Below are 24934 nucleotides of genomic sequence, written 5' to 3' on the forward strand. Positions count from 1 at the left end.
TACATTTAGAAAAACTGCATTTAAGTGTTTTGAGTTGTAAGACCTACAAGGTGTGCAAAGGAAAATAGTATTCATTCAAAATAGTACTACAACTCCCACTGCTGCTAATATTAGTTTTGTCTAAAGATATTCTATTTTCTCTAACGGCTGAATTGAAATGAAATGAACAATGGATAAATTAACAATTAACCACTGGTTTGATGACACAAGGCAGTTCCAGGAAACAGACACAGACAATAGACGGAGCCGCGAGCAGTGATCCGCTCCAGTGTGAAACGTGCTGTTAACAGGCTCTTAGCGTGTACTTACACTTTTTACACCCGGTGTCCTTCCGCGGGGAATCTAGGCCGCGTTTTCGCACCGACCGCCGAGCACGGCTCTCTCTGGTAACTGAATAGCCAGTGTAATCTGACACTTCAACTTGCCGTGCTCTACGGTAGTTGATTCAGTCACTCAGTCACACCGTCTCCGGAGCTCTCACGTCCGTCTTTGTGAAGTGAGCGGAGCGGGAGAGAGGGGCAGCGTAAACACGAGGTTCGGAGGGAACAATACGCGGCTTCGCCACTGAGGTCCGAGCTCAAAGTAAGTTTCGCTCCTGGTTATTATTATTATTATGTTTTGTTGTTGCTGCTGCTGCAAAGCGGGGCTTGAATGTGTTGTACCAGACGTGGTTTGCCCCCCGCTGGACGCACACTACCCGCTAACAATAGGGTGACCTCCTGGAAACCTTTTAACAGCCGCTGGTGAACTCGTGTCAGGAGGGGGGCAGAGCCTGGCGGTGCAGCTGAGCCGGAGCCGGAGCTGGAGCTGGAGCGCGTTTTACGCGGCGTAACATCCAGACTGTGTTTCTCCCTCTGCCTTGTGCGTTCGCGCTGGGGCGAAATAGCCGGTGTCAGTGTGTCTGGGGCATTATCTGCAAGAGGGGCGCACGCATGCCGCGGAGACGCTGGACGCAGGAATGTGCTTGGGTACGCGGTGATTGCAGGTCTGTGTGTGTGGGTGAAATGTATCGTCTCGGCTCATCAGCTGGTGGCTTCGCTTGATGCTGAACTGAGAATGTATGTCACTTAGCTAACAGTCAGCAGTGTGTCTGGGCTTGTTGACTCCCTCCAAGGGCTATTATCGGCTACCTGTTGTAATGCAATTAGCAGGCTTGTCCGTGTCTGTATGTTCTGTCAAACGACACCTGTAATGCATCTTCGGAGATACTTGCCACTCTGATGTGTGCTCTGATAACGCTGATTGGGTTTACAGGGATCAGTCAACATCAGAGGCTCGCTGTGATAGGGCGCTGGGACTTTTTGGGGGGCCCTCCGTGACCCCAGTCTGTTGTTGCACGACAACATTTAATGTGAATATGTCAAATGCACAGTGTCCAATCCAAGTGACACTGACGTTCACTGTGGTCCATGGACCAACCTGTGCCGAGACCTTGCCGTGCACACTCATCTCTAATGTTTCAGTGGAAATCAATGGGTGCATTTGATTTCCTTTACGCAAAACTGCTGGAATCCCCCTGCAGTTATCAGCAGCACCATTTTTCCAAGCTCTCCCCACCGCAGACGAGCGTGGATGAGTGGCTTGACTCGGCGCAGCCTTCCGCCTCAAGTCTGGCGGACCCTCCCCGTTAAATTCCTCCTGTCTGGATGTGAGGCCAGCCGGGGCAGAGCACAGCAGAGGGGGGCTCGCGACAGGAGGAGGAGGAGGAGGAGGAGGAGGAGACTGGCGCTCTTTCATTACCCCTGCACCCTGCTACAGGACGGCCGAACTGTGAGACAGGGGGTGAAAAAGAGTTTTTTTCTGTTGTTGGCAAGGTGCTGATGTCGGTGATAGGAGCACATCATCAGACCCTTGTGGCCAAAGCATGTTCACAGCTTCCAAATGATACCTGACAGTGTCTTAATGAATGTGCTTCTGTCATCACCAGCGCGAAACCTGCCATTCCTCCAGCACCAAAAAGCCAAACTTTTTTCTTCTTCTAAGAAATATGACGGCTCACGAACAGTCTCTGTATTTGTTGCAAGAGTATTGCATTGGATTGCAGGTGTTCACGTTTTTGTGTCCACTCCCTGCGTGTAAGTGTGTAAACAGAGCTCGGGTGGGTGCACCCTCCAGTGTCTCCTTCCCTGGTAATTTAAATTGGTGATGTAATGAAATTGTTTCAGCAGCAACGCTTGTCAGCCGCTCCACATTAATTAGTGCTGTTTTCTTTTTTGCTTTCTTTCTTTTTTTTTCTTACCTTCTGACAAACCAAAGGAGCATTAAGTCATTTCAGCAAAGCATGAAAAGAAGGCGCATTCATTCAGAGCGGGTTACCTGATAAATTGTGAAAGAAAGAGGGCAAGGAATTAAAGCCATCTGCAACTGTTTGAAACTTGGAAGTGTGTTTGTGTGTGTGTATGTGTGAGTTTTCTTTCCTTCTGTTGTCCCTCCTGGGGCCTCTCTGCAACCAGCCAGCCAGCCAGCCAGCCAGCCAGGCTGCGAGACAAGACAGAAGAGTGTCTGATTCACTAAACAGACTAAAGGCTCCAGTGGACTCACTTTGAAATCAAATTTGGTTGTTTTTTTTTTAAGTTTTTTTTTTTTTTTTTAAAGACAGCGCAAATGCAAGGATGCTCGCCGTGCCGGGGAGAACATGTGACGGGAAAATATGGGAAATCTTTAACCGAGACGGAACCGCGTGCATTGGCAGCGCTGCGTGTTCCAGCTAAATATTAGGAAGAAGATTAATGCTTGAATCCAACAGCCTGTTTGTTCTCCAAACCAAACAAGGAGACAGAACGTGGAGATTACTCAACAGTAAATTTAATATTTGTCTCATTGAGAGAAAGATCTCACAACATCTCATAACACCACCTCTTAAGTATGACTTAGTCTTCGTTAATTGATCGTGCCGCAACAAGTTGCGTCGCACATCCAAACACCTGCAGCAATTCCACAGTCCCACGTGCTGATTATTTTCAGAAAGAAAAAAGGTAGTGAGTGCACCTTACTCCCTTCCTATGAACCTCTTGTGAGGCGGTGAGGTAACGGGGAAAAACAACTAATTACTTTGTGTCAGAGTAATTAGCTTTTTGTTACTCAGCAATTTACCAAGTTGCACAGTCTTTTCCGCCCGCCTTCCGCGCCGGCACAGCTGCAGCCCGCGCTGGGGCTTAAAATCTGCTAATCAATGTTGTGACAGGATGACATTTCATCTAACTGCTCGTGTTGTTCGAGGGTGCGCTGCAAAATGCCTGCCTCCTGTTCGCTAGACGTGGATTCTTGTAGTCTGGTGTGTCTCGCCGTCAGCCCGAACCCTCCCACTCGCGTCCAGAGCAGAAGTCAGCCTTTGTTTCCGTCTCGAATGTGGTTCAAACTTGGCAGTGTCTTTCATCTTAACTGAGCCTTTTGTTTTCTATCCCTATTTTGGTCTTTTAATAAGGGAAAACTTGTGTCACCTCGGAGCATTTTTATTATTTATTTTTATGAAAAAAAACACACTTTTTGTGAAACCAGAGCTCAGAGGGAGCTAAAAACCTGAAAAGTTTGGGTCATGAGCTGTGGGTTTGCCCTCGTGTCAGACGGTTTAACTGCTTCCTAAATGTTGTTGTAATTCTACCCCTCGAGTCTGCCCTTTTTCAAATTAAAACCTGGTAATTTCAGTGTAACTAATACAGAGAAAATAAAGCACCCGGCAGTTGGAGCCCATTCCACTGGCTGACTGTGATGACATCAGTTCGGTGTAGGAAGCCAAGAGTGGACCAGCGCGAGGCGCCGGGACGAGAAAACCCTCGATTCTGCATGCCTGTCACCGCTGTCCTTCAAGCTGCAGACCTTGCGCTGCGGTGCGCCTCGTGGCTGGTCTGAACTCTTGAGGTGGCTGAGAAAGGCTGGAGAGCCATTGTGAGTAATGCCGAGTCCTTGAGCAAGGCATTCAACCTCAAGTAGAAGCGAGCGAGCAGCATTGTTATGAGAGGACCGTGCCGTGCAAGCCTTGGCTTTGTGTGTGGAGTGAGGCCGTGCTGCTTCTCACAAACTCCGAGTGTCTGTATTATCGTGTATAATATCAATGTCATGGGATTTTTTTTTTTCTTCCTAGAAATGAGCGTGTCATTGCTTTGTCTGCCGACTGTTTACAGATATCAATTTAATATAGACAAAACCCCAACTTAACTCTTGAGTTTCTGAGCAGCCGCCGCTTTAACCTTGAGCTCTGCCAACATCGGGGCGACGGAGTCCTCTAAGTGCTTTTTTTTTTTTTTTTCTCTCTGGGAGGGGAGTGCAAAGATGGTAGAGAGAGTGAGGAGAGAAGTTACTGGCGCGCCCCTGTCACCGCCTCATGCATGTTTGATTTAATGTTCTTTGAGAAACGAGTGCAGGGGACGTCACAATGGCCATGTCCTGTTCCCATCCATCCAGAGACCGGGGGGCCCTTGAATCATACATGACACCCGGCCTCACCAGGAACAATATGAAAGTCGGAGCCCGCACAGGAGGAACAAAATGTTCCCTCCATCCGTCCGTCCATTCGCCCACCGCTGCCGCCTGCAACTCAAGACTTCTCACCATCGCAAGCAATTACCTTCACTTTTTTTTTTTTTTTTTTTTTTTTTTTTTTACTACTGATGAGATCCTCACAGAACCCGTCTCAGTTGTTGTGTGTCTGTGACGGGCAGCCACATATATAGAGAGGAAAAAGATAGTATGTGTCTGAGTGAGTGGCGTTGGCGTGTGTCTGTTTGGCTTGTAAATCCTGTTTAAGCTAAACAAACTCATTGTCCTCATCCTCCAACTGTGTGCTCTGTGTGCGTCGCCCCCCCCCCACCACCACCACCACCACCGCCACCCCCTCTTCTCCTTTCTCCTCGTCTCTCTCCCTCTCCTTTGAGTTGTAAGCACAGTCACTAATTAGTCCCCTCTCCCTCTTCATGCTGGGTCAGTGGGTTTACGGTTTCGGCGCTGATCTGCTGTGTTTGCCTTGTCTCTCCTGATACCGAAGCATGCCTGCAAGCCAGCGCAGACTGCAGCCTCCTCCAAGAGGTCTTCACACCTTACACAGTGTCCCACATGGGTTCATTTGCCAGACAGCCACTCAGAATTGTGCTCGGGCTCTGTCTCATGCAGCATGCCCCGCGCTTGAGTTCATGCCAGGTATTACACCAACCAGTCCGCTAAGGGTCTGTGCCTGCTAGGTAAAAGGCTCAATAACCGATTATCCCTTCCGACAGCGCTATTTGAAGAAGATTCCAGATGATATGTATTAATTTTAGATACACTTTAGTCACCCGCCACGCAGCGTGTTGCAGATCTTTCTAGCTTATAGGCTGTAATGAATCATTTTCTTGAGATAATACACCGCATGCCGTGTTTGTAATATCATTTTGTGCTATAAACAGCCTCCTGTCTAGTCGGCACTGTTGTCTTTCAGAGTGCACGCTGATGCAGATTTTCTGGTGCAGGTTGCGTGGGAGATGCAGAGTGATGGCAGAGATTCAGCGAAGGCGGTCGAATTGTCTCCAACACGGCCTCCAGGGGATACATACTTCCTTGTTTTCTGACAAAGTAAATTAACTGGGATTTACTAATGCGAGGGGACAGCGTTTACTCTTTTTGCCTGCGCCATCAGGGTTGAAGGGGGGGGGGGAGCCGTGCAATATCTGCTCTCGCGTAACACCGATGCTCACACGTGCACGGGGTGCAAAGGCTGAAATGCGGTCAGTATGCTCAGCGGTGGCTTTTATTTTTCTTCGGAGGGACACACGTTACATGGAAAAGAATTGAAGCTCAGTTTTAAGGCGGGGGGTTCTTTTAGCTTGTTTGTGATGCCTGTTTGGATTATTATTATTATTGTTATTATTATGAACAACCCTGGAAATCATATTGTCAGGAAAATTGCGAGCTTGGTCTCAGCGCTAAGACTGATTTCTTCCCACATTTTGACAAGGCTCAGTGACAGTGAAAGTCTTTGACTGTGTGTTTGCCCGCTCGGTGCCCTCCCCTCAGTTTTGACACTGGCGGTTGAGCCAGCCGCTTTCCCAGGGTTCTAAGGACTGACATCCCTTTCATTTCCCCGCCTGGGCGGCTCAGATAAAGGGGCATATTTTAAACCGCCGCGTGGATACACCGACTGTAAAAAGAGACGAGCCGGTGGACCAGGGCCGAGGCACAGCAGCAACTTCACAGAGACGGGGAGAGGGATGAAGGGGTTCGGCGGGTTTGGTGGGGCGGGGTGGGGGGTGGTGATGAGGAGTGAAACAAATAAATAAGCAATTTGAAAGTCCACATTATTAAACAGTCATCTCAGCAATTTGTAATATATGGTTGAAAGTACTATAGCCGGCTGCGGACCTGACTTTGCAAATATCACGAGCATTATCTGCAGTCGTACTGCAGATAAGCCATCTCTCTTGTTTAGCCCCGGTCTATTACAGGGGCAATGTGTTTAACCACCTTTTTCTAATCTGCCCCTGTTGTGTGTGTCCTCCCAGCAAACCAAAGCCACGGTGGGAGCCATCATTTATCATATCAGTAATGAGTCCAGGGTAATCGTGTGTATTCCGGAGACAGCAATGATACACTGCTTTGGCGCTTGCCAGGGATCGGCCTCTAAACAATGTTTATCATTGTCTCCCAGGGCTCTTTAATTATCTGGCAAACATTATTGACAAACCAGGAAGGGCCACTGTGTTTTAAAGATTCCAGGTTACTAATCACAAATATGTGTGGGTGTGCGAAAACCAAAGAGGCTTTTGATTTATTATTTTTGTACACATCGATCAGCCACAACATTAAAACCACTGACAGGGGAAGTAAATAACGTTAACCATCTTGTGGCAATACAGTGTTCTGCTGAGAAATGTTTGGACTTGGCGTTCATGTGGATGTTACCTAGACATGCACCGCCCACCTAGACCAGACCAGGCAATGACCTGATGCAGGAACAACTAACAAAAAACATGAAAAACAGCACAAGGTGTTGATCTGGGCTCTGCACTACATCCAAACTGATCAAGAGTCTGTGAGATGCCCTGGAACAAGCCTGATCCACAGAGGCCCCTCCCCTCAACCCATGGGACCTAAAGACCTCCCCACTAACTACATTCTGTGTATATAAGTAATTGTCATGCATTGTACTTAATAGGTGTGATATCCACATGTATTTTGGGGGAAAAAAAATAACAAAATTATTTGAAATCTTCTAAATTTCCCTTTGATTCGTCCTGAATCTCTTTGGTCCAAACTAGATGGATGGTCCATCCGCCCGTGGTCCCCAGACGATGACTCCCATTGATTTTTGTGATCCTTTGACTTTTCCATTAACTTAATGTCTGTGTTTGTGAGTGAAACGCCTCGCAACAGTTTGAAGGACGGCCACAACATTCGCTGCACATGTTTAAGAGCCTCGTATGACAGCGTTTTAATCACTTGGGAGATCGTCAGATAGTCCATCCAGCGCCACCGTCAGGTCGAAATATCATCCAGCGCTCCTGTTAGGCAGAGAAATGAATGACACTGCCATCAGCTATCCCTTGTGTCTATTTCTAATTAGCAAAAGTAAGCACGCTGATTAAGTTGAACATGGTATGAGCATTATGCCTTTTACCACTGCGAGTGTGTAACCATGGTAATGTTGGCATTTAGCTCAAAGCCCGGGCACAAAGTGCCTCTAGCATAGCTTTAAACCCCTTTTATACAGTCAACTCAACACATTTTAATACTTTTAACACTCTGTTGAAACATTAGTTCAGGATTTTCTTTGATATCGTGAAAAATGTTCTTAATCTTCTTGATCCTGAGGCATCACGCAGCCTCACCTGCAGCAGCCTTGAGAAGCTGTTCTTCAGTGATGTGGTCACAGTCTGATGGTCAATATCAACAAAAGCAGCAGCATCAAAAGCAACCCTGACTCTGAAATATGAATTAGAGCCAAACAGAATGTTACCTACCACCACACACACACACACACACACACACACACACACACACACACACACACACACACACACCTCTATCCTCTTCTGCTTGTCACGTCTCTATAACCATGTCTCCCTGGATATCAAATCGACATGATTGTATAACAAGAGAGGAGATGTGTCTCATTGATGGTTGCATGAAATCACCTTCGCTGTGTGTTGCTATGAAATGTGTGTGTGTGCGAGTGTGTGTGTGAGAGAGAGGGAGAGCAAGAGAGAGGGAAGTGGGGGTAGTGGCAGCAGCGGTGGCTTGGGGTGAGGTCCTGCCCTGATTTTCTCTGGAATTCCTTTGTTTTTAGAAGCCAGTAAGGGGAAACTAAATCTGTGTAGCCCGAGGGTCTCTGCTCCTTGAGAATTCTCCGCACACATCCCTCTGCTGCCATCTCTGATGGTTTTAGGGCTAGCTCCGTTTTCAAAGCTCAAAGCAGCCAAGGTGTTTTTCACCTTCCAGAGAAAGGAGTGGGAGAAAAAAAAAAAAAAAAGAAAAGAAAAAAAAGATGACTGCACCAGGCAAACCGTCTTGGGCCTGGAGGGACAGATGATAGTCAAACATAAATTTGCCCCATGTTTCAGAGCTACCGAAATGAAAGTGCAGTGTAGATCCTGTCACTCAGGGCACAGGAGATATCTTGAATATGCATGAAAACCGCAAGCAGACAGAGCCCTTTCTATATGTTTCTATAAAAACTAATAAGGCAAACTGTTGCCCTATGTTTTCTATTTTTAATGATTCTCCTTTGCAAATGAATTAGTGTGTTTTAATTGTGCTTCGTGGCCACTTGAAGGCCGAGGCTGCTGCAGAAACGTTGTCAGCTGCTCCTGCGAGCTGAAAAATTTCACCTCGCATTCATGGCTCATTAAATCTGATAAACCGCGGGTAATGGTGTTAAAATTGTACAAAGGTATCTCCATTTGCTCTGTGCCACAAGTTTTCCGTGACCAGATCTCTATCTGGCGGGCTGTCGCTTTAAGTAACTAACTTCCACAAAGCAGAGCTTTTCCCTCGCGTTTGAAGGGGGCTCGTGTTGAGTGAGGGGGGAATTGAATAGGCTTGTTGCCTGCCTCTATTGAGCCGGCCTCATTCTTCCCCGTCTCCTGGAACGGTGGGTGTGGGGACTCGGGAGCAGGGAAGCGCCAGGGGAAAGGGGAGTAGGAGCAGGGCTGGGAGGTCTGGTCACGTGAGCAATAATGGTGTTCGTGCTGGTCTCTTTCAGGCTGTCACAGTAAATCTGTTTGACTTGTCACTTTCTAAATCATTACGAAGGCTAAAAGCCTCTCTATTGGATTGCGGTGGAAGGGGGGAGGCAGTAGGTTTCCTTTGTGCCTTCTTGAAGATGATGATAATCAAGTTTGTTTTCTGGCCATCCTGCTGTGAGGCTATAATTAGCTCCCTTCTTCTCTGTTCTCATCATCATCTTTTTTTTTTTTTTTTTTTCTGTGTGTGTTGCTCTTCAAAGTGAAAACAAAGTAGGAGAGTTGGTCGCGCGGAGGTCACAAAGAGTTTTGTGCAGTGGCGCACAGATTCAGGGACGAGGCTTGAGTGTTTTTCCAGCGCGTGTCCAGCTTTCCACTGTGTGAAAGAACACTTACGGTGGTTTGGTTCATGTGAGATCTCCCGTTCCTCCGTCGCATCGGTCAGGGTGAGAGTAACCGCTCGAGGTGCGTCTAAACTTGGAGTGTCACTTTCTGACCAGACTGGCTGCTGACTGACAGAAACATGACGGACGAGGTCTGGGCGATGTGACGCCAGAAGTCCGATGGCATCTCCTCTTTTTTTTTTTCTTTTTTTCCCTCTTGTTTCTGTTTTCTTTTCCCCTCCTCTCCTTTTTACATGACATACATGTTCTCTGAGCCCCCCTCCCTCACTCCCTCCCTCCCTCTCTCTCTCTTGCCCCCCCCCTCCTCCCCTTCTTCTTTGGTGTGTGTGCCAGCAGCACTCATGCCTGGAACAGAGCGCCAGGGCAGACATCTGTCGCACAGCGTCCCTGATCTGATCTGCAACTTGAAGCATCGGGGTCACGAAGAGTAGCAGCCTCCCGTCCAGACTCTGTGGGATACAATCTGAGATCTTTGTGTTTTGGTCTCCCAACGTCTTTCCGTCTGTCTCATTAAAATTCACACACAGCCCAACACCACCAGGGCATTGAGATGTTTGTTGCCTTCACCCAGGAAGCGTCTCTCCTTTTACGGCCAAACTGTTCAGGTGCGGTACAGGTGTATCGGGGACATGCCAGTTTGATCCGGTTGCTCGTCAGCTGCGATCTTGTGCAGTTGATCTGAGGGGAGGAGTTTTTGACAGCTAAACCGGATCTCTGCGCCTGGGGCAACGCCATTAACGGCACAACTAATGACAGGGTGAATAAAAGGGTGTTAATTGGAGCTGTTCAGTTTTGTTAGAGAGCGTGCAACCGAGGCACGCAGAGTCTGCCAACTTTGATACTCCACGCACCTTTGTGAGGAATTAACGGCGGCGTATCGATCCCGCTCGCAGTTTTGACATTTATTGGTGTTGCAGTGGTGGCTTTTTCTTCAGAAGAGATGAGCGTATGCCAAGTGACAAGACGGGAAAATGCTGACGTCCCTGGGAAGTGGGACTGTGGTAATCAAAGGACCAGACCGATGTCTTCGTATGGTTTAGCTCATTAGCCGTGCCATTGCATTTTGCATTTTCCAACGTTTTCGGATCGATTTCCTGCCTCCTGGGCGGTCATTTGTTTCTATTCATTCAACTTGATTATGAAATTTAACTTGCAGGGGCTTGATTGAGACGGCTCATCCATCACAGTGCTGGTGCTTGGAGCGTTTAGTTGTGTAGTCTGAACGTAGTGATGCGGTTAATGGAAGATGAGAAAGATGCTACAATTGAGATTTTTGAGAAAAAAAAAGCCTTTATAATGACAGAAATAACTAAATTTACATGCTCTGCTCACGTTGCCTTTCTGAATTAATTTCCCGGCGGCTTAATATGAGCTTTTTGTAAAGTTTTGACGATGGTTCCCGAGCGCACGTTCGTTCTGCGATGAACTGTCGATGTTATAGAAGATTTAAGTCCCAGCAGAAAGTTTAAAAAAATCAATCTAAAAGCTTGTGGTCTTTTGAAATGTGTTGGTAGCTGTTGTAAAGTGTGACATGTACGTAATGGGCTCAACGCGCAAAACCGCCGGTCTGACAATCACGCTGAGCTGTCTCTTTGTTTTCACTTCTTGATTCGCTCTGACATTGCGGCTGTGTTTTCTGTTACAGAGAGGAAGGAGTTGTTTTGCCCTAACAAATCATTACTGTCCTATCCGCCCTGTCAACATCATTTTCAGTCGACACACATGTGGTTAGCTGTAGCGTCGGCTAGGGGTAGTTACACTAATATTGTAGAAGGGAAGGAATTCACAGCCGTCGCAGCCTACTGTAATGCAATTCTTTAGCCCGGAAACGGCATCACCTCAGCCGAGCTCCAATCATGTGCCATGTTTTCCAACCTGGGATGTGATCGCTGGAGGAAATCAGAGATGTGGGCACTGACTGAGAGGTCTCCAAAACCACAAACAGGTGTGGTTCTTTAAGATAAAGCGGTATTTGATTAGCTCAAAGCCTCGGCTTTCCAAAGCCTCCGAGTCACACAGAGTATGAAGCTGCTTTGATTCAGCTCATCTCGTGTGACTCAGCAGAATCACAGTCAGAGTCAGAAGCGAACATGTGTGACAAGTAGATTAGTCCCCTTTATCACGTCTGCTCCCTTTCAGAATGAATATCTTAACATCTTGTTTACTTAGTATGAATCCCTGAGATGGAAATCAGGCCGAGATAAGATACATGGCAGACGCGCCTGTTATCTTTGGAAAGATAATTGACCTGTGACACTTTATTGGCAGGAGCCCAAGCCCACAGCGACTCCACGATTTGAATGTAAATGCTTCTTCCAAGTAAGGCTGAAAATAAATATTTACGTATCGACATTATAAAGAGTTCAATTTGCTGAGCTATTACACTGCACACGCTCCACTGTATAGATAGAGTCCTTCAGCATTAATACTGGCGCTGGTTTAAGATTAGAGCAGATCATGTGCGGCCTGACACACTCGTGGCCACTTTAAAGACATTAAAAAAACGTTCTACGCTGCAGATTTCAAATAGCATTTCACTAAGTAAATATTAACTGGCTGGCTTTATGCATTTATTCAGTACACTTATATTATCATAGTCAAAGCTCACAGTATGCTTACACTGTATAAATCGCTCCTTCATACATCCAGGTTGGCACCGTTGTAATGCATGTTATCACAGCTGAAATGAGATACATTATGACTTATCTTCCGTGAATATGTTTAGAGCCTTTAAGGGTGATATCTTCTTTTATTGATTTTTGATTAGTTGATTAGTCCTTTCAGGAGGATGGAAAGGGCTCACGACTGACTCCTACAGCCAAAACCATGGGAAGGATTTCACAGATTATTTGCACAGGTGTTAGAGTTCTTCAGAGGAAGCTTTCTTCTTGCACCACCATGGTGCTGACACTCTTGATTTAGAGTTAAATGTTTTGACAGATTGTTGTAAAATGTGGTGCACGCGTTCTTTTGGGATGAATTGTGCAGAATTTCATCAAGCCTGTACTTTTCCTCTGGCATCTCCTTTAGATCGCAGTTTCAAACACCTGCAAAACAAATGCCATCCACGCTGGTCTCGCCTACACTTCGTTGCTAGTTAGCAAACCTCAGCATGCTAACAAGCTAAGCATTAGCGTATTACCAGTGTCATTGTCGGCATGGTGATGTTAGCATATACAGCTCAAAGCGCTCTGTGCAGCCTCACAGAGCCGGTCGATTGATCAGCCAATCATTTCAGCACAACATGAAAGTATGTCTCTTTTAATGCACGAATAAGAACATTCAAAGAGGCATGCGTCCTATATCCTAGTGCATGCTGCTCACTTTCACACCTAAACCTTTCCACCCGTTCCTCTCTCGGTGTCCCTCTCTGTGTTTCTGCTGTGCAGCAGCCTTGAAAATCAGTTTTATAGCGACGACAGGCAAGGTCGCACCAGCGAAACAGGACGGTGCGAGTGAGAGGGCGGGGGCAGCGCCGAGAGTGGCTGTGGGAGAAAGCGGCGACGGAGGGTGGCCGAAGGAGAAGTGGGGGGCGGTGAGGAAGGAAGGGAAAGTGTGTGGCGCTGCAGCTCTGATGGTATACCACCCGCTACTCGGCTGCAGCTACAAATCAAACAGAACCGAGTCGCTCCTGGCGCCGCGCCATCACACTGATCACTGGCACACAGAACCCCGTCAAAACCATCTTGATGGGTAATTAGGGACACTCTATCATTTCTGCTATCACTTAGCCGCAGCACTTACGCAGTCTAGGATGTGTGTGATGCGTGTGCGTGCGGCAGCCGAAGCCGTGTGATCGGTATAAAAAGACGGTGCGAGTGCATTTTACACAGCGCAGCGCTAGCTGGGTGGTAGGCTTCGAGATGGAGGGATCTTGGCTGATCCCTTAAAGTCAGTCCAAAGCAGTAAATTCTAACCCGACTCTGGTGTGTGTGTGTGTGCGTGTGTGTGTTCAGTCATCCTTGCATCCACGCGCGGGGCTGTGTGTAACCTTGTGCTTGTTTTAAAGGTTAGCAGCAGTGTTACTGTTCTCTGTGAGTGTCGCTGATGCACATCATGTCCTGGATGACTTTGACCAGACAGGCCTTGCAGCTTTACAGAGCGAGCCAGAGCAGAGAAGACAGACTGTGTCTCTCTCGCTGTGTGTGTATTATGCGGGTCTGTTTAAGGCTCAAAGTAAAAAGAAGAAGAAGAAGAAGAAGAAGAAAAAAAAAAAAGCAACTTGGCAAGCTGTTTCCCCCTGTGATTTAAACATTTAGAATTTTCCCATTAACCCTCATCACTCACAAGAAGACCTCTGCTAAAATGCCTACTTTTACACTTACGCTGTGTGCAATTTTGCAATTTGTCCTGTTATTATCCTAATTTGCGCAAGTGAAAATGAGAGAAAGGGAGAGCACATTGTGTGCCCTTTGATTAAGTGGGATGTTTGAATGTGGGTCCTCCACCTTCAAGAGAGATTTGATACTTGAGGGGTTGAAGTGTTTTTGATGGAAACTCCATTAATGATTGATAACAGGAGGAGAGCGGTTATCTCCCTGCTCCAGTGCCATCAATTATTAAAAGCTCTCTCCTTGCATTTTGGTGGCACATAAAATATCCGTTGCCATCCGGAAATCTTGAGTTGATAGTAACTGTTGAAGGAATTCAGGGTTTGCACTGATTTGGGGTTTTAGAGGTAAAAATCATTCCTGACATTTCTCCTTGACAGTATCACAAGTTTATATTTATCTGATTGAATAAAAATGTATCTGGAATGTTTCGGTTACTTTTAGATATTTGATTTTGATGCAAGGCAGAAAATTGTAACGAACCGATGCCAACTGAGCATCATGCCAAAATAACCTGAAGGAACATTTGACAGTTCATTGCAGCCTCCGGTCCAGCTGATTCCGTGCCAGAACACGACTGCTCTCATGCATATCTTGGCTTTGTCTTGAGATGGTTTCGTGCCACGCAGCGTCCAATTTAATAGCCGGAAAGGATCCAGTCCGTATTCGCGGTGAGAATCTCACACGCGCGCGCCACATGTCGAGTACGATGTCGGAGGACTGGGTCGATGGCTGCAGCGATGCCGGAGATTCGTGTCAGCCAGCGTGCGAGTGCGTGTCAGCGCGGCGGTGGAAGTTCTCCCCGCCGCTGAGCGCTGATTTGAGCCGCGTGGAGACGAGCTGACAGGCCTGCAGGCTTCTCCGTGTCACCGCCAAGGTTCCCATCAGTCCAGGCGTGGGGAATTCTCTCCGAAAGAGCCGCTGTACTTCCACACAGGAGACCTGATTAAGCCTTTATGCTGCGTGTGGCAGCCTCAGAGCGGCGCGTCGGGCCACTCTGCTCAAAAGTGCTCCAAGGCCGCTTCGAGGCACGCGAGAGTAGATGTTTTCACAAGACTTCAAGTGGCTGTGGAGCCTTACTCCACGCCAAGGTAATGATTATTGACTTGCATACATGCAGAGAATGCCTGGGAGCGCTTCTGTTGAACGGCGCTCTGTTTTTGCATCATCTGAGTGACACCCTCATTTACTGGTGTCAATATTGGAGTTATTCATTGACTGCAAATGGAGCCCTGCAGCACTGTCTCTGCGTTTTTTTCCCCCCCTTTTTTGTTCTTCACAGTAACAACAGCCTCAGTCTCTTAAGATGAGCTCAGGAAAAAAAAAAAAAAAACGATAAAAACATAAAAAAAAGATATGAAATGAACACCAGGGTGGAGGGGCGCGCTGATAGAACTGTGACATTAAATGAAAAGAAACAAGAATGATGCGATAGCTGTTGTTATCCGCGCTCTAATCTCGGCGTCTCGTCGCGGCAGCAGCGAGGCACCGCGAGCTGCCCATCTTGTGTCAACAGCCGCGTATTTACATAAGCTGTTTCCTGTCGGCCGCGACTTCTGTCCTGAGAGGACCAGGCGCTGCAGCGGTGCGGCGGCGTGATTAGATTTACAGATGGAGATTAATGTGAGCAGAGTTAATAGCACAAAGGCATAAATCACAAAGAAGAGGCTGGAAGCATTGTGCTTGACCTTTTGAATGGTGATAATGATGCCGGAGACAGATCCGCCCCTACTGGGACTGCGAGGGCCAGCGTGCCTGAGTTTAGACAACTCCCGTCAGAAATGGAAAATGTGCACGCAGGTGGGGTTAATGGGAGCGCCGGTCAGCACTGTGGAGCGGTTTGATGAAATGCGACAGCATGTATGACGCTGTCAGGACATCACGTGCTACAAAGTTAGTGAGAAACTGGAAACCAAACTGGACTGCGCGCACGGCTACAGGGTGATACTTGGCGCTCGGGCTCTTTCTTTAAGTGGGAAGTGAAACCTGTCTACCTGTCTGTCTGTATGTCCGTCTCCCTGTCTGTCCACGCGCCGCAGAGCATCAGCAGGGTTATTAGAATAGCCCTATGGCTGTCACTGATAAGGCCTGCATGTGTGCCGCCTCTGACAGCGCTGCTTGCCTGCGTGGCAAACACAAGTGGCCCCGGCCGGGGGATTACTGCCTGCTGCCATTTCTGCTGATGCCTTTCTTTATGTTATCCTTTCCAGTCAGATGTGCTGCATTTGAATAACTCGGCTGATGTTGTAGAAATGGAACTCCTTGAAATCTCCACCTGCATACAAATGAAGGGGCGCGCGGACGACGCGCGCGCACACACGCGAGCAACGCATACTTTCTCGGTTTATTGGTCGCCATCTTTTCTTTCCCCCAGCCAGTGGCCATAACTGGTTATTTACATGCTCTGTCACTTACTGGGAGGAGTGATGCTGATGGGTTAGGAGGCTCGCTAATCCACTCTGCTGCTGTCATTAGAGAGAAGCAAACAGACTATTACCACCTCCTCCTCCTCTTTCTGCTCATCATAAGCCTGCCTGAACCTCACACACACACACACACACGCATGCACGTGCGCACACACACACACACACACGGCTGTGATGGAGAGGGCCTCTTGTTTCTTTAGCGCTGCTGAGTGGAGCCCTGCTTTGGTAATTGATCCTGTTTGGAACATGGGGAGGGGAGAGAAAGAGGGAGAGAGAGAGGGAGAGGGAGAGGGAGGCCCTAAGTGTTGTCAGTTTGCTGCATTAATTTTTCAACCATGGCCAGTGAGAGCGGAGGAGCGAGGAGGGGCCCGTCGCAGAGCTCACAGAGAGGAAACGTACTGTACCGAGCGCTGCCCACACTTCCATCGCTGTTTATCGGCGCTCATTCTAAAATAAGTTCCTTTCTGCGAGACTCAATTATGATTCAGCTGAGTTGTCTACTCGCTCCCGGCCGCCTGTTGATGACAAATTTGTTTTCCTCTGTCTCCTTTTCTTCTGCAGCTCATAAATAGCCTTCTGGTGGTTGTGTGACTTGTGCCTCTTTGTCTGGGTGTTTGTGCCTTCACACGATGTACAGTACGTACAGCTGATAATAGACAGGCCTCACTCTGTGCTTTCTGATCCCAGCTCTGGTCTGTGACTCACTCATGATGTCACCGGGGCCAGCAGATAAGGACGGAGAACAAAAGAAACCGTTGCAGACACTGTTTTTATTTTTCCCACTGCTTCGCTGCCCACGAGTAGAATTTGCAGTTATTCCTGCAGTGTTCCTCGCAGCTCTCCCTTGTGTATCTGTCGTGTCAAACTACTCCTGTCCTATAAATAGCGCAGATGTTATCGCAGAGGCGGTCAGCGGCTGGAAAGGACACCGGCGAGTGATTTCAGCGTCCGTCAGAATTAGCCAACACTTCCATGAATCATGAGTGGTGCTCGCAGCCACAGAAGACGTCACCGCTGACATTTGTCGGAGATATGAGTCATAATTCCTTGCTTTTATTTAATACATCCTGAGCAGTTTGGGCGTGACACGTTTCGTTTAGCGTCTCCCCGGCGCTCGCCTGCCACGGAGACGCGGCCTCGCTCGCCACGGCTTCCCGGATGACATGCAAAGTATCTGAAAACGCTTTGCGATGATGCGCCGCGTGAAACGCTGCGGGAGGGAGCTGCCTGGAGGCTGTGCAGTGACGAGTGAAGTCATGATCGCTGGAGCTGCAGCAGATGAATCCCGGGATCGTGCGCAGAGGGTGAGTTCGCTTGGCGAACATCACCCTCGGATGTGTTTTGATCCAAAAGACGGCTATCGCGGACAGATCTGAAAGCGATTGCTAAATGCCTGAAATGGTTCAGGTGCCCCAACTTTCAGTCGACTGTAGCCGCCCCACCTAGTTCTTAATTCCCCTTAATCCCCTTCCCCGTGTCTGCAAAGCGTTGATAGCTTTCAGTGTCTCGAGCTAACTCAGAGCACCAGTTTGTATCACAATCTTGCCATTATCAATTTGTAGTCTTCAGACCCCGACTGAGATAATAACCCTGATCATCAGGGTTATTTTCCCAGACAAAAGCTCTTCCTCCTCACGGAAGCGGCACAAATTTGTGAAGATAACGAATAGTGCTCCTCAGCCGAGCCTTTTGTTCGTCTCCAGCAGTTAGTTTCTTTTGATCAAAACAGCATTCTTCGCTAAATAAGTGATCATCTTTGTAGTTAAGCTCAAAATGAGCGGCACGGAGAGAGTCGAGTCAGGCAGTGTTTGACCACATCACTGCAAATAATGGCAGTTTAACCACAACCAGGCAACACACCTCACGTTATAACAAGGCAGGGCTGGGACAAAGGTAACTTCTGTGATTTACAGCCTTTGTCAGGTCACACAGGTGAGAGGCTTCTCTTTGCTTCGCTCTGTTTTGCCCCATCCAACAGGTGTGTTTTCTCTCTCCTTTTTGATTCCTCTCCGCCACCCGCCCACCCCCCTCCTCCCCCCGCACCCTCCTGCCAGCTTAGCTAGCCAGGACAGGCCTTATTCCACTCCAAAACCATGATTGCATTCTTGAGCTATTCCACCCCCTCCTTCAGAACAAGGGCCCTCCGCATCTCGCTCCCTTTCAAGTAGAGGCTGCCGGGCGCATTTCCCCTTTGAAGATGTAATCTCGGAAAACACAGAGACATCTCCAGGATTATCTTAAATGTCTTCAGTATGTCAACAGCCCGGGCCCTGTTGCGGAGCGGCTCTGGCCCGTTTAAGGGGTCGGCTCTGATGACAGCCGCGGAAAATGCTGCACCACAGAGGTAATCACAGGGTCAGCTCTGTTGACTCCATTCAGAGCCAAGCTCCCACTGTTAAAGCTGCATGTTAACAGACACAATGAAATGATGTAGTTCCCCGTGCGGCGGGGCTGTGTTTACAGTCGCAGGTAATGGCACGCAGCGGAGCCCTCGGTAACAGATGGTGCCGGTAGGTGAGTCTCACTTATGTCACGGCATTTTCCAAAATGTTACGACCGTCGGACGTGACGGCGCGGCGTCCTAACTGAGCGGGCACAATGGGACGACGGGAGGGAAAGTTAGCGTACGCCAAATTAGAGGTGCGTAAGTGGGCGCTCCTTGAAAAGGATCTCGACTTTGTAATCATATCAGATGTTATGGGGAAAGGTGGAGAGGGGGGGGTGGATTTTAGGAAGGGTAAGTGGTTGAAAACTAAATCAGAGAGAGGCCGCTCAGGGAACACGTTGTTATCATAATTACCTGCTGAGCGATGACTGCAGAACCGGCGTTGATGTTGACGCCGGCGCTGCCCTCCTCTGCCTCTCTCTTGACGCGGCTGTCTCGTGTGGGCTGCCTCCTGCTTTCGACATCTCTTTGTGCTCGGTTCTAGGTGTATTTTCTTTCTCCTTTTTTTTTTTTCTTTTCTTCTCTTTTCTTCCCTTTCCTACTTTCAGCCAGGAACACAGACTGCAGACCGAAAAACGCAAATATTGTTTTGGTGAGATCAGGCTCGCAGATTAAGGATGGACTTGCGTCAGTGTGTACGTGCGTGTGTGAGTGTGTGCTGGCAGGCCTCGGGGTTGCTCCCGGGAGCCGGCGCGAACCGTACACCTCATCTTCTCCGTTTCGAACAACAGGCTGCTCCTTACCAGCGCACGGGGCCGTTCCCTTGAATGAAATGCAGCAGCATCCTCATTGTTGGCATTTAAACAGCAGGAAATAACAGATGATGATATCAGAGCGGGAGGGAGAGGACCACTCAAGGAGGAGAAACACTTGACCTGTTTGTTTTGGGAAAATGGTATTCCTCTGCTAATTTCCTCCTGATAAGTATCTGACAGCTCATAGTAAAGTGTTTTATCTTGGCTAGAGGAAAATGGCTCCTCTCGCTTAGGGCGCCGATCGATTTCCGAGTCTCTGCTGCTGCTGCTGCTGCTGCTTTAAATTGCGCTCCCCGCTTTTGTAGAGCTCTTTTTATTTGCATAGGAGTAATCAATTACATATATTAGCCTGCTGCTTTTAGCTTAGCATGGACTTTCTCCTTCCCTCCTCCTTCCGTCTCCAGGCGCTGCTGCAAATTCTCGCTCTTTCCTCTACCCACCTAACATCATTGACTGCTGTTTGCTGTGCTGGGGGCATTGATTTTTACTGCTCCGCCTCTCTCTCTGGTTTAACAGTTGATGAGTTGTGTTAAGACACCCAGGGACAGCCCTGCCTGTTTTAAGGAGATGAGGTTGGTTTTTATAGCCCTCCTGCTTCCTCAGCCTAGGATGATAAGGTGTGTGTGTGTGTGTGTGTGTGTGTGTGTGTGTGTGTGTGCAGATATGTGTATATAGTAGAAGTGTACGTGCACATGTGAGTGAATCTGTCTGTTTGAGCCGAGGAGCCACTGGAGACTATAGGATTCCCCCCCAGGAAGCGAAAGCAAACGTTGCGGTGTTAAGGGCTTTCAACAGGCAAACTTGGGCTTTGTCATCGGCAGCCTTTAAAGACAGAAAATTGGTTTATCTCAGTCTACGAAGAGCCACATCATCAGATACGATTACCGGGATTGAAGTGTTTTGAGGGTAAAACCGAGGGAGATTATGAGAAAAGGAGAGTTGATGGAGAGTTTAGATTCAAAGGTGACAAGAGTATTCAGTCTCTCTCAGGCACCTACAAAACCCGACTCCCCCCCACCACCACCACCTCCCTCCTTCATGCACGCACTCAAAAGTCATGGATACAGACACAAACCTCATTTAACACGATTAGTCTCTTTGAGGATTTTACCGCAGCCTCTCATATCCTGGATGAAAGAGTTCACACTTCTGACAGGAAGGGTGGGGGGAGGGGGGGAGAAAAAAAATAAAAAAAATAAAAAAAGCTCGAGTCTGCAGAAGCTGCTACGGAGCACTCAGCTTTTCACTGCAATATTCACCGCGTTATTAAGGAACACATTGCTTTGTGTTGTGTTGCTCTCAACACCATCTGTAGTGCGCTGCTCGAGTGGCAGCAATTTTCTTGCGGTCCCGCGTCTCTCGCGCAGCATTACAAGTGAAATTCGATTGCGGGTCTCGATGTTCTAGTGCATTTAGTTTCTCATAAGCGTTTGCGATCTTCAGAGATTGTTCCCCGGCATTTTCCAATGCGCAGATATGTGCTGCTGCCTCTGTATTTAGCTCTGTAGCTATGAAGCCTAATATCATCAGAAATAAATAATAATAATATTAAAAAAAAAAAAAAAACATTTGCATGCGTAGTATTGCCATGGAAATCCAGTCTAACCTCTACTGCAATATAATCACATTACAGTGTTTTGAACCAGCAACCAGAGCTCAGCGTAGCTTCTTGCGTGGTTGCTAAGTGACATCACCTCCAATAAAGATGTGGTTATTGCGTTTTTCGAGCTTAATGTATGACTGGCCTAACTACATGATATTATAATCTCTCTCTTAAACCCATCACCTTTACACACTCACTACACACACGTTTTTAAAAGGCTCCATTGGTGCGTGTTATAGCTGGGTAATATCAACCTAATAGGCTTACCTGTCAGCAGTGTACGGGACGTAGACCCCGTAAATCACATTTGTCTGCGACACCTGCTCGCCTCCCAGCGTATTTATGGGTTTCTCCTCCGCCCTGTCCTCTTCTTTTTGGCCCCTGTCCAAAATCAACCCCCTCTTCCCCCGTTATATGCCTCAGTATGTTCTCTTCTTCTCATGGACTAAATGAACGAGCAGGTGTTGGGGTGGACGAAGGGGGCCCCACTCCCATTCCATTCAGACACCCCTCCTTTTTTACACCATACAGTATGTGTATTGTTTTCTAAACGGCACTCGGAGGTATTTCAGATTTTGAGCCCGTTTTTCATTTTCCCGAGATTAACTGTATCGCAACTTTTGCAAATTTCTATCGTGCAGAAATCCACCCGGGGCGGATAAACACACAGTCCGGATAGTTGTAATAATTCTGGCATGAGATCACACTTTCGTGTTCAGAGGATTTCTTGTTGGCCGCGCTCCGCTGACCAAAATTTCAGTGAAATTAGAAGGGCCGAGGTACGCTGCACCTCTTGGACATTGAAGTGAATGAGGCAGGAGAATGGTGCATCTTTGTTGCTGAAATAAACTACACTACAGTAACATATGGATCAGTATGGATCAGTATGGATCTTCAGCCTAATGGATGGTATTTATAGCTCTTGTGCCATTGGGAGGTCATGCTTAGGCACAGCACAGTGTGGAACTGAATTCTGTCATGGCCACGTTCAAAGCCAAAGGAGGTTTTATTGTCATTTTAACCGTATCCAGCAGGTGTAGCACATAGTGAATACATAGGACGCTCCTCCAGGACCATGGAGCTACATGAAGACATAGGACTAAGGAGAATACAAGGGACTGAGCATAAAGGGCGCGTGTGCAACAATACAAAATAGTGCAAAAGTGCTGGTTCGCTATAATTATTTAGCCTCTTAGCTGTGCGATGCAACATTTCCTTAATAAGATTGACGGGACATATATTAGTGTCACCGCTGTAAAACAAAGTGCTGAACAAGGCCACGTTTTAAAACAAAGGTGACACTTTTAGCGCGAGTGAAAAAGAAACTTATATAGGTTAGTCAGGGCCGTCTAATATATAGGCCGATGTGGGTTCCCATCAGTTTCTGTAATGAAACCTACACCAGTCGAGGTGAAGCGCATTCCAGATGTCTGGAGACGGGAGAGGAAATGTGCCGGTAGGCTAATCCCAAAACCTGCATGCTTGTGTGTGTGTGTGTGCGTGTGTGTGTTCTCGGGCCTTTACTGGATTTGTATCAGACAGTAAAGGGCGCAGCGGAGCAGTGAGGAGAGACTAAGAGAGAGAGAGGTGTATTAAGGCAGTGAATCTCGCCGCTCTGTGTGTAATGGACTCAGGATGAGGGCTGACCAAGCACCAGGCTGCTGATAACCTTTAGGAAGGACATTGTTCCTGTGCAGTGGGGGTGTGGGTGGGTAAAAGGGGGTGGGGGTGGGGGGGGTCTTGTGGTTGTGGTGGCGTTCACACTGGACTGCTGCAGTACACGTGCACCGTAGTGTGATTGGTGGCGCAGTTGTTCATTGGTTCACTGGCTCTCCGGCAGGGTTAGGAGGTAGAGTAAATGGGCCAGCATAGCAAAGTCCCTCATGGCTTCCTGCATACATTTTTCAACAACGGGGTGTATTTCTCTGTGATACATTTGTCCTCTGTCTGAACCAGGTTCTCCCTGGCATTCCATTAAAAGAAATTTAACAGCCCTTTTCCCCTCCGTCTCTCTTTTTCCCTCAGATCACCACTTAAGGAGAGGTCAGCGAGGGACCGTGCGTGAGGAATACATGAAGGGTGGGGTGGGGGTAGGGTGGCGACCACAGCACCAGTACCACCGAGGCCAAAGTTCACGCAGGTAAATGAATCTTTCTTCTTCCACACCTACTCCTCGCGATCGTGCACGCTCTTTGGTTCTGCCCTGGCTTCTTTTTTTTTTTTTTTTTCGTCCTGACTTGGAGCAGACTTGGCGTGCAGAGGCAAAGTGAGGGAGTAATGTGGCTGGTTTTGATTGGACCCTCCTGGGCTGGCGGCCGAGGAGGAACTGGGAACTGAGCAGTCTGCAGCTGCTGTTTATGAGGAGCTGTGCAAAAAAAAAAAAAAAAAAAAATCCAGCCAGTCCCCTCAGAGAAGCTTGTGGCCAGTGTCAATACTTGGAGAAATGAACAAAACCACGAAGCTATGATTCAAAAACCATTTGTTTCCAACAAAAAAAAATGAGAAAATGAGCATATGCCAGACTGGGGAATGTGGGGAGGGGGGTTATAGTTGTTGACATAAACCTTAACTTTACTGAAACTACAAACTGAACATCAGCACCACACTACTGAATAAAATGTGATACTTTGAAAAGCTTGTTGTGACTTTATTGCGAACAGTCTAGTGCATGTGCTTTTTATTTATTAATTTTTTTTTCCATTGAAAGATTTATCATCTAAAGTAGGTCTAGGGTTGTCACAATGATTCCTTTATCCACTTATCGTTCAGAATATGAACATGACCTTAATCATTTTTTAATATTTCACATTGTGTTTACATAAGAATATAAAAGATAATTTTAGCCCACAAGGCCATAGCAAAGAGCAGTTTTTTAACCAGTCCATTCAAAACGGTACCTGATCCAAACAGGGAATTAAAAATGATGTCTCTTGCTAGCTCTTAGCGCTGCAGTGTCACCGTGGACGAGGCTCAGGTATCAGTGGCACAAAATGATTTAAAAAAAAAAATGAGAATAATATTGTTTATTATCATTATCATTTCTGGGACGATATATCGGCCAACAGATTTTGACAGGCTGCACTAGCTCCATAGTGGGGTAAAACTCACCCAGCTACAATTTCATACTCTTTTATACCAGGGATTAAGAAGCATGGCTTTGAAGAATGGGCGTGTGTAGATCAGGAAGCAAATAAATAAATAAATAAATTGCTATTTAATCTTCCCGAGTGCAGTGTGTGTGAATGCTTAGCAGTGGCATTGCATGGGGAGCATCTGTTCTATGTGCACTCTCTCACGTATGGGCAGGCAGACAGACAGACAGACAGACAGACAGTACTAGCAGGGATCAGCCAAAGCGATTAGGACACGGACGTCAGAGCACGGAAAGCGACAAGTTTAACACTCACGCACACGTGCGCCGACCATCGACGGAACGACAAGCGCCGCAGAAAGAAAAGAGCCGCAGAGTGTGACGGCGCATGACTGCAGACACATGAAAGTATAGGAAGATGAGTTTCAACGTTTCTCTATGCCGCTGTCATCCTGTATTTATCTCGCCCGGTGCCCATGGACTTGTATCTGTTTTTTTCTCCCCCTCTCACATTAACACATACACTACGCACCAACAGTTGATCAAACAACTGTGCAGCTGAGGCAGAATTTGGCCAGACAGGCAGCCAGGATGAGTAATGCGGAGCTCCTTTGGCTTAATTTGTCTAGAAAGCCTATCATTCCTGCAAACATGTTACAGACTGTTACCGAGGAGTGTTTCCCTCCCGTAGCTTTAACTGGAGGCATTCTCAATGTTAGCACCACGTAG

At 47.5% G+C, this 24934-nt stretch overlaps 1 protein-coding gene across 3 annotated transcripts in view; it reads left to right on the forward strand.

Moving 5' to 3' along the window:
* The first annotated feature begins 362 nt into the window (after nt 1–362).
* Nucleotides 363–24934, forward strand: part of zmiz1a (zinc finger, MIZ-type containing 1a) — a 94352-nt gene continuing 69780 nt past the window's right edge. The window contains exons 1-2 of one of the 3 annotated variants that reach the window (XM_047602916.1): nt 363–582; nt 23140–23254. The gene's annotated coding sequence lies outside the window, so the exon portion shown is untranslated. The remainder of the gene's footprint in view (nt 583–23139; nt 23255–24934) is intronic. The other 2 variants (XM_047602913.1, XM_047602915.1) reach the window with 2 other exon arrangements.

The sequence above is a fragment of the Mugil cephalus genome, chromosome 13, assembly GCF_022458985.1.
Source record: "Mugil cephalus isolate CIBA_MC_2020 chromosome 13, CIBA_Mcephalus_1.1, whole genome shotgun sequence".
Classification (NCBI taxonomy): domain Eukaryota; kingdom Metazoa; phylum Chordata; class Actinopteri; order Mugiliformes; family Mugilidae; genus Mugil; species Mugil cephalus.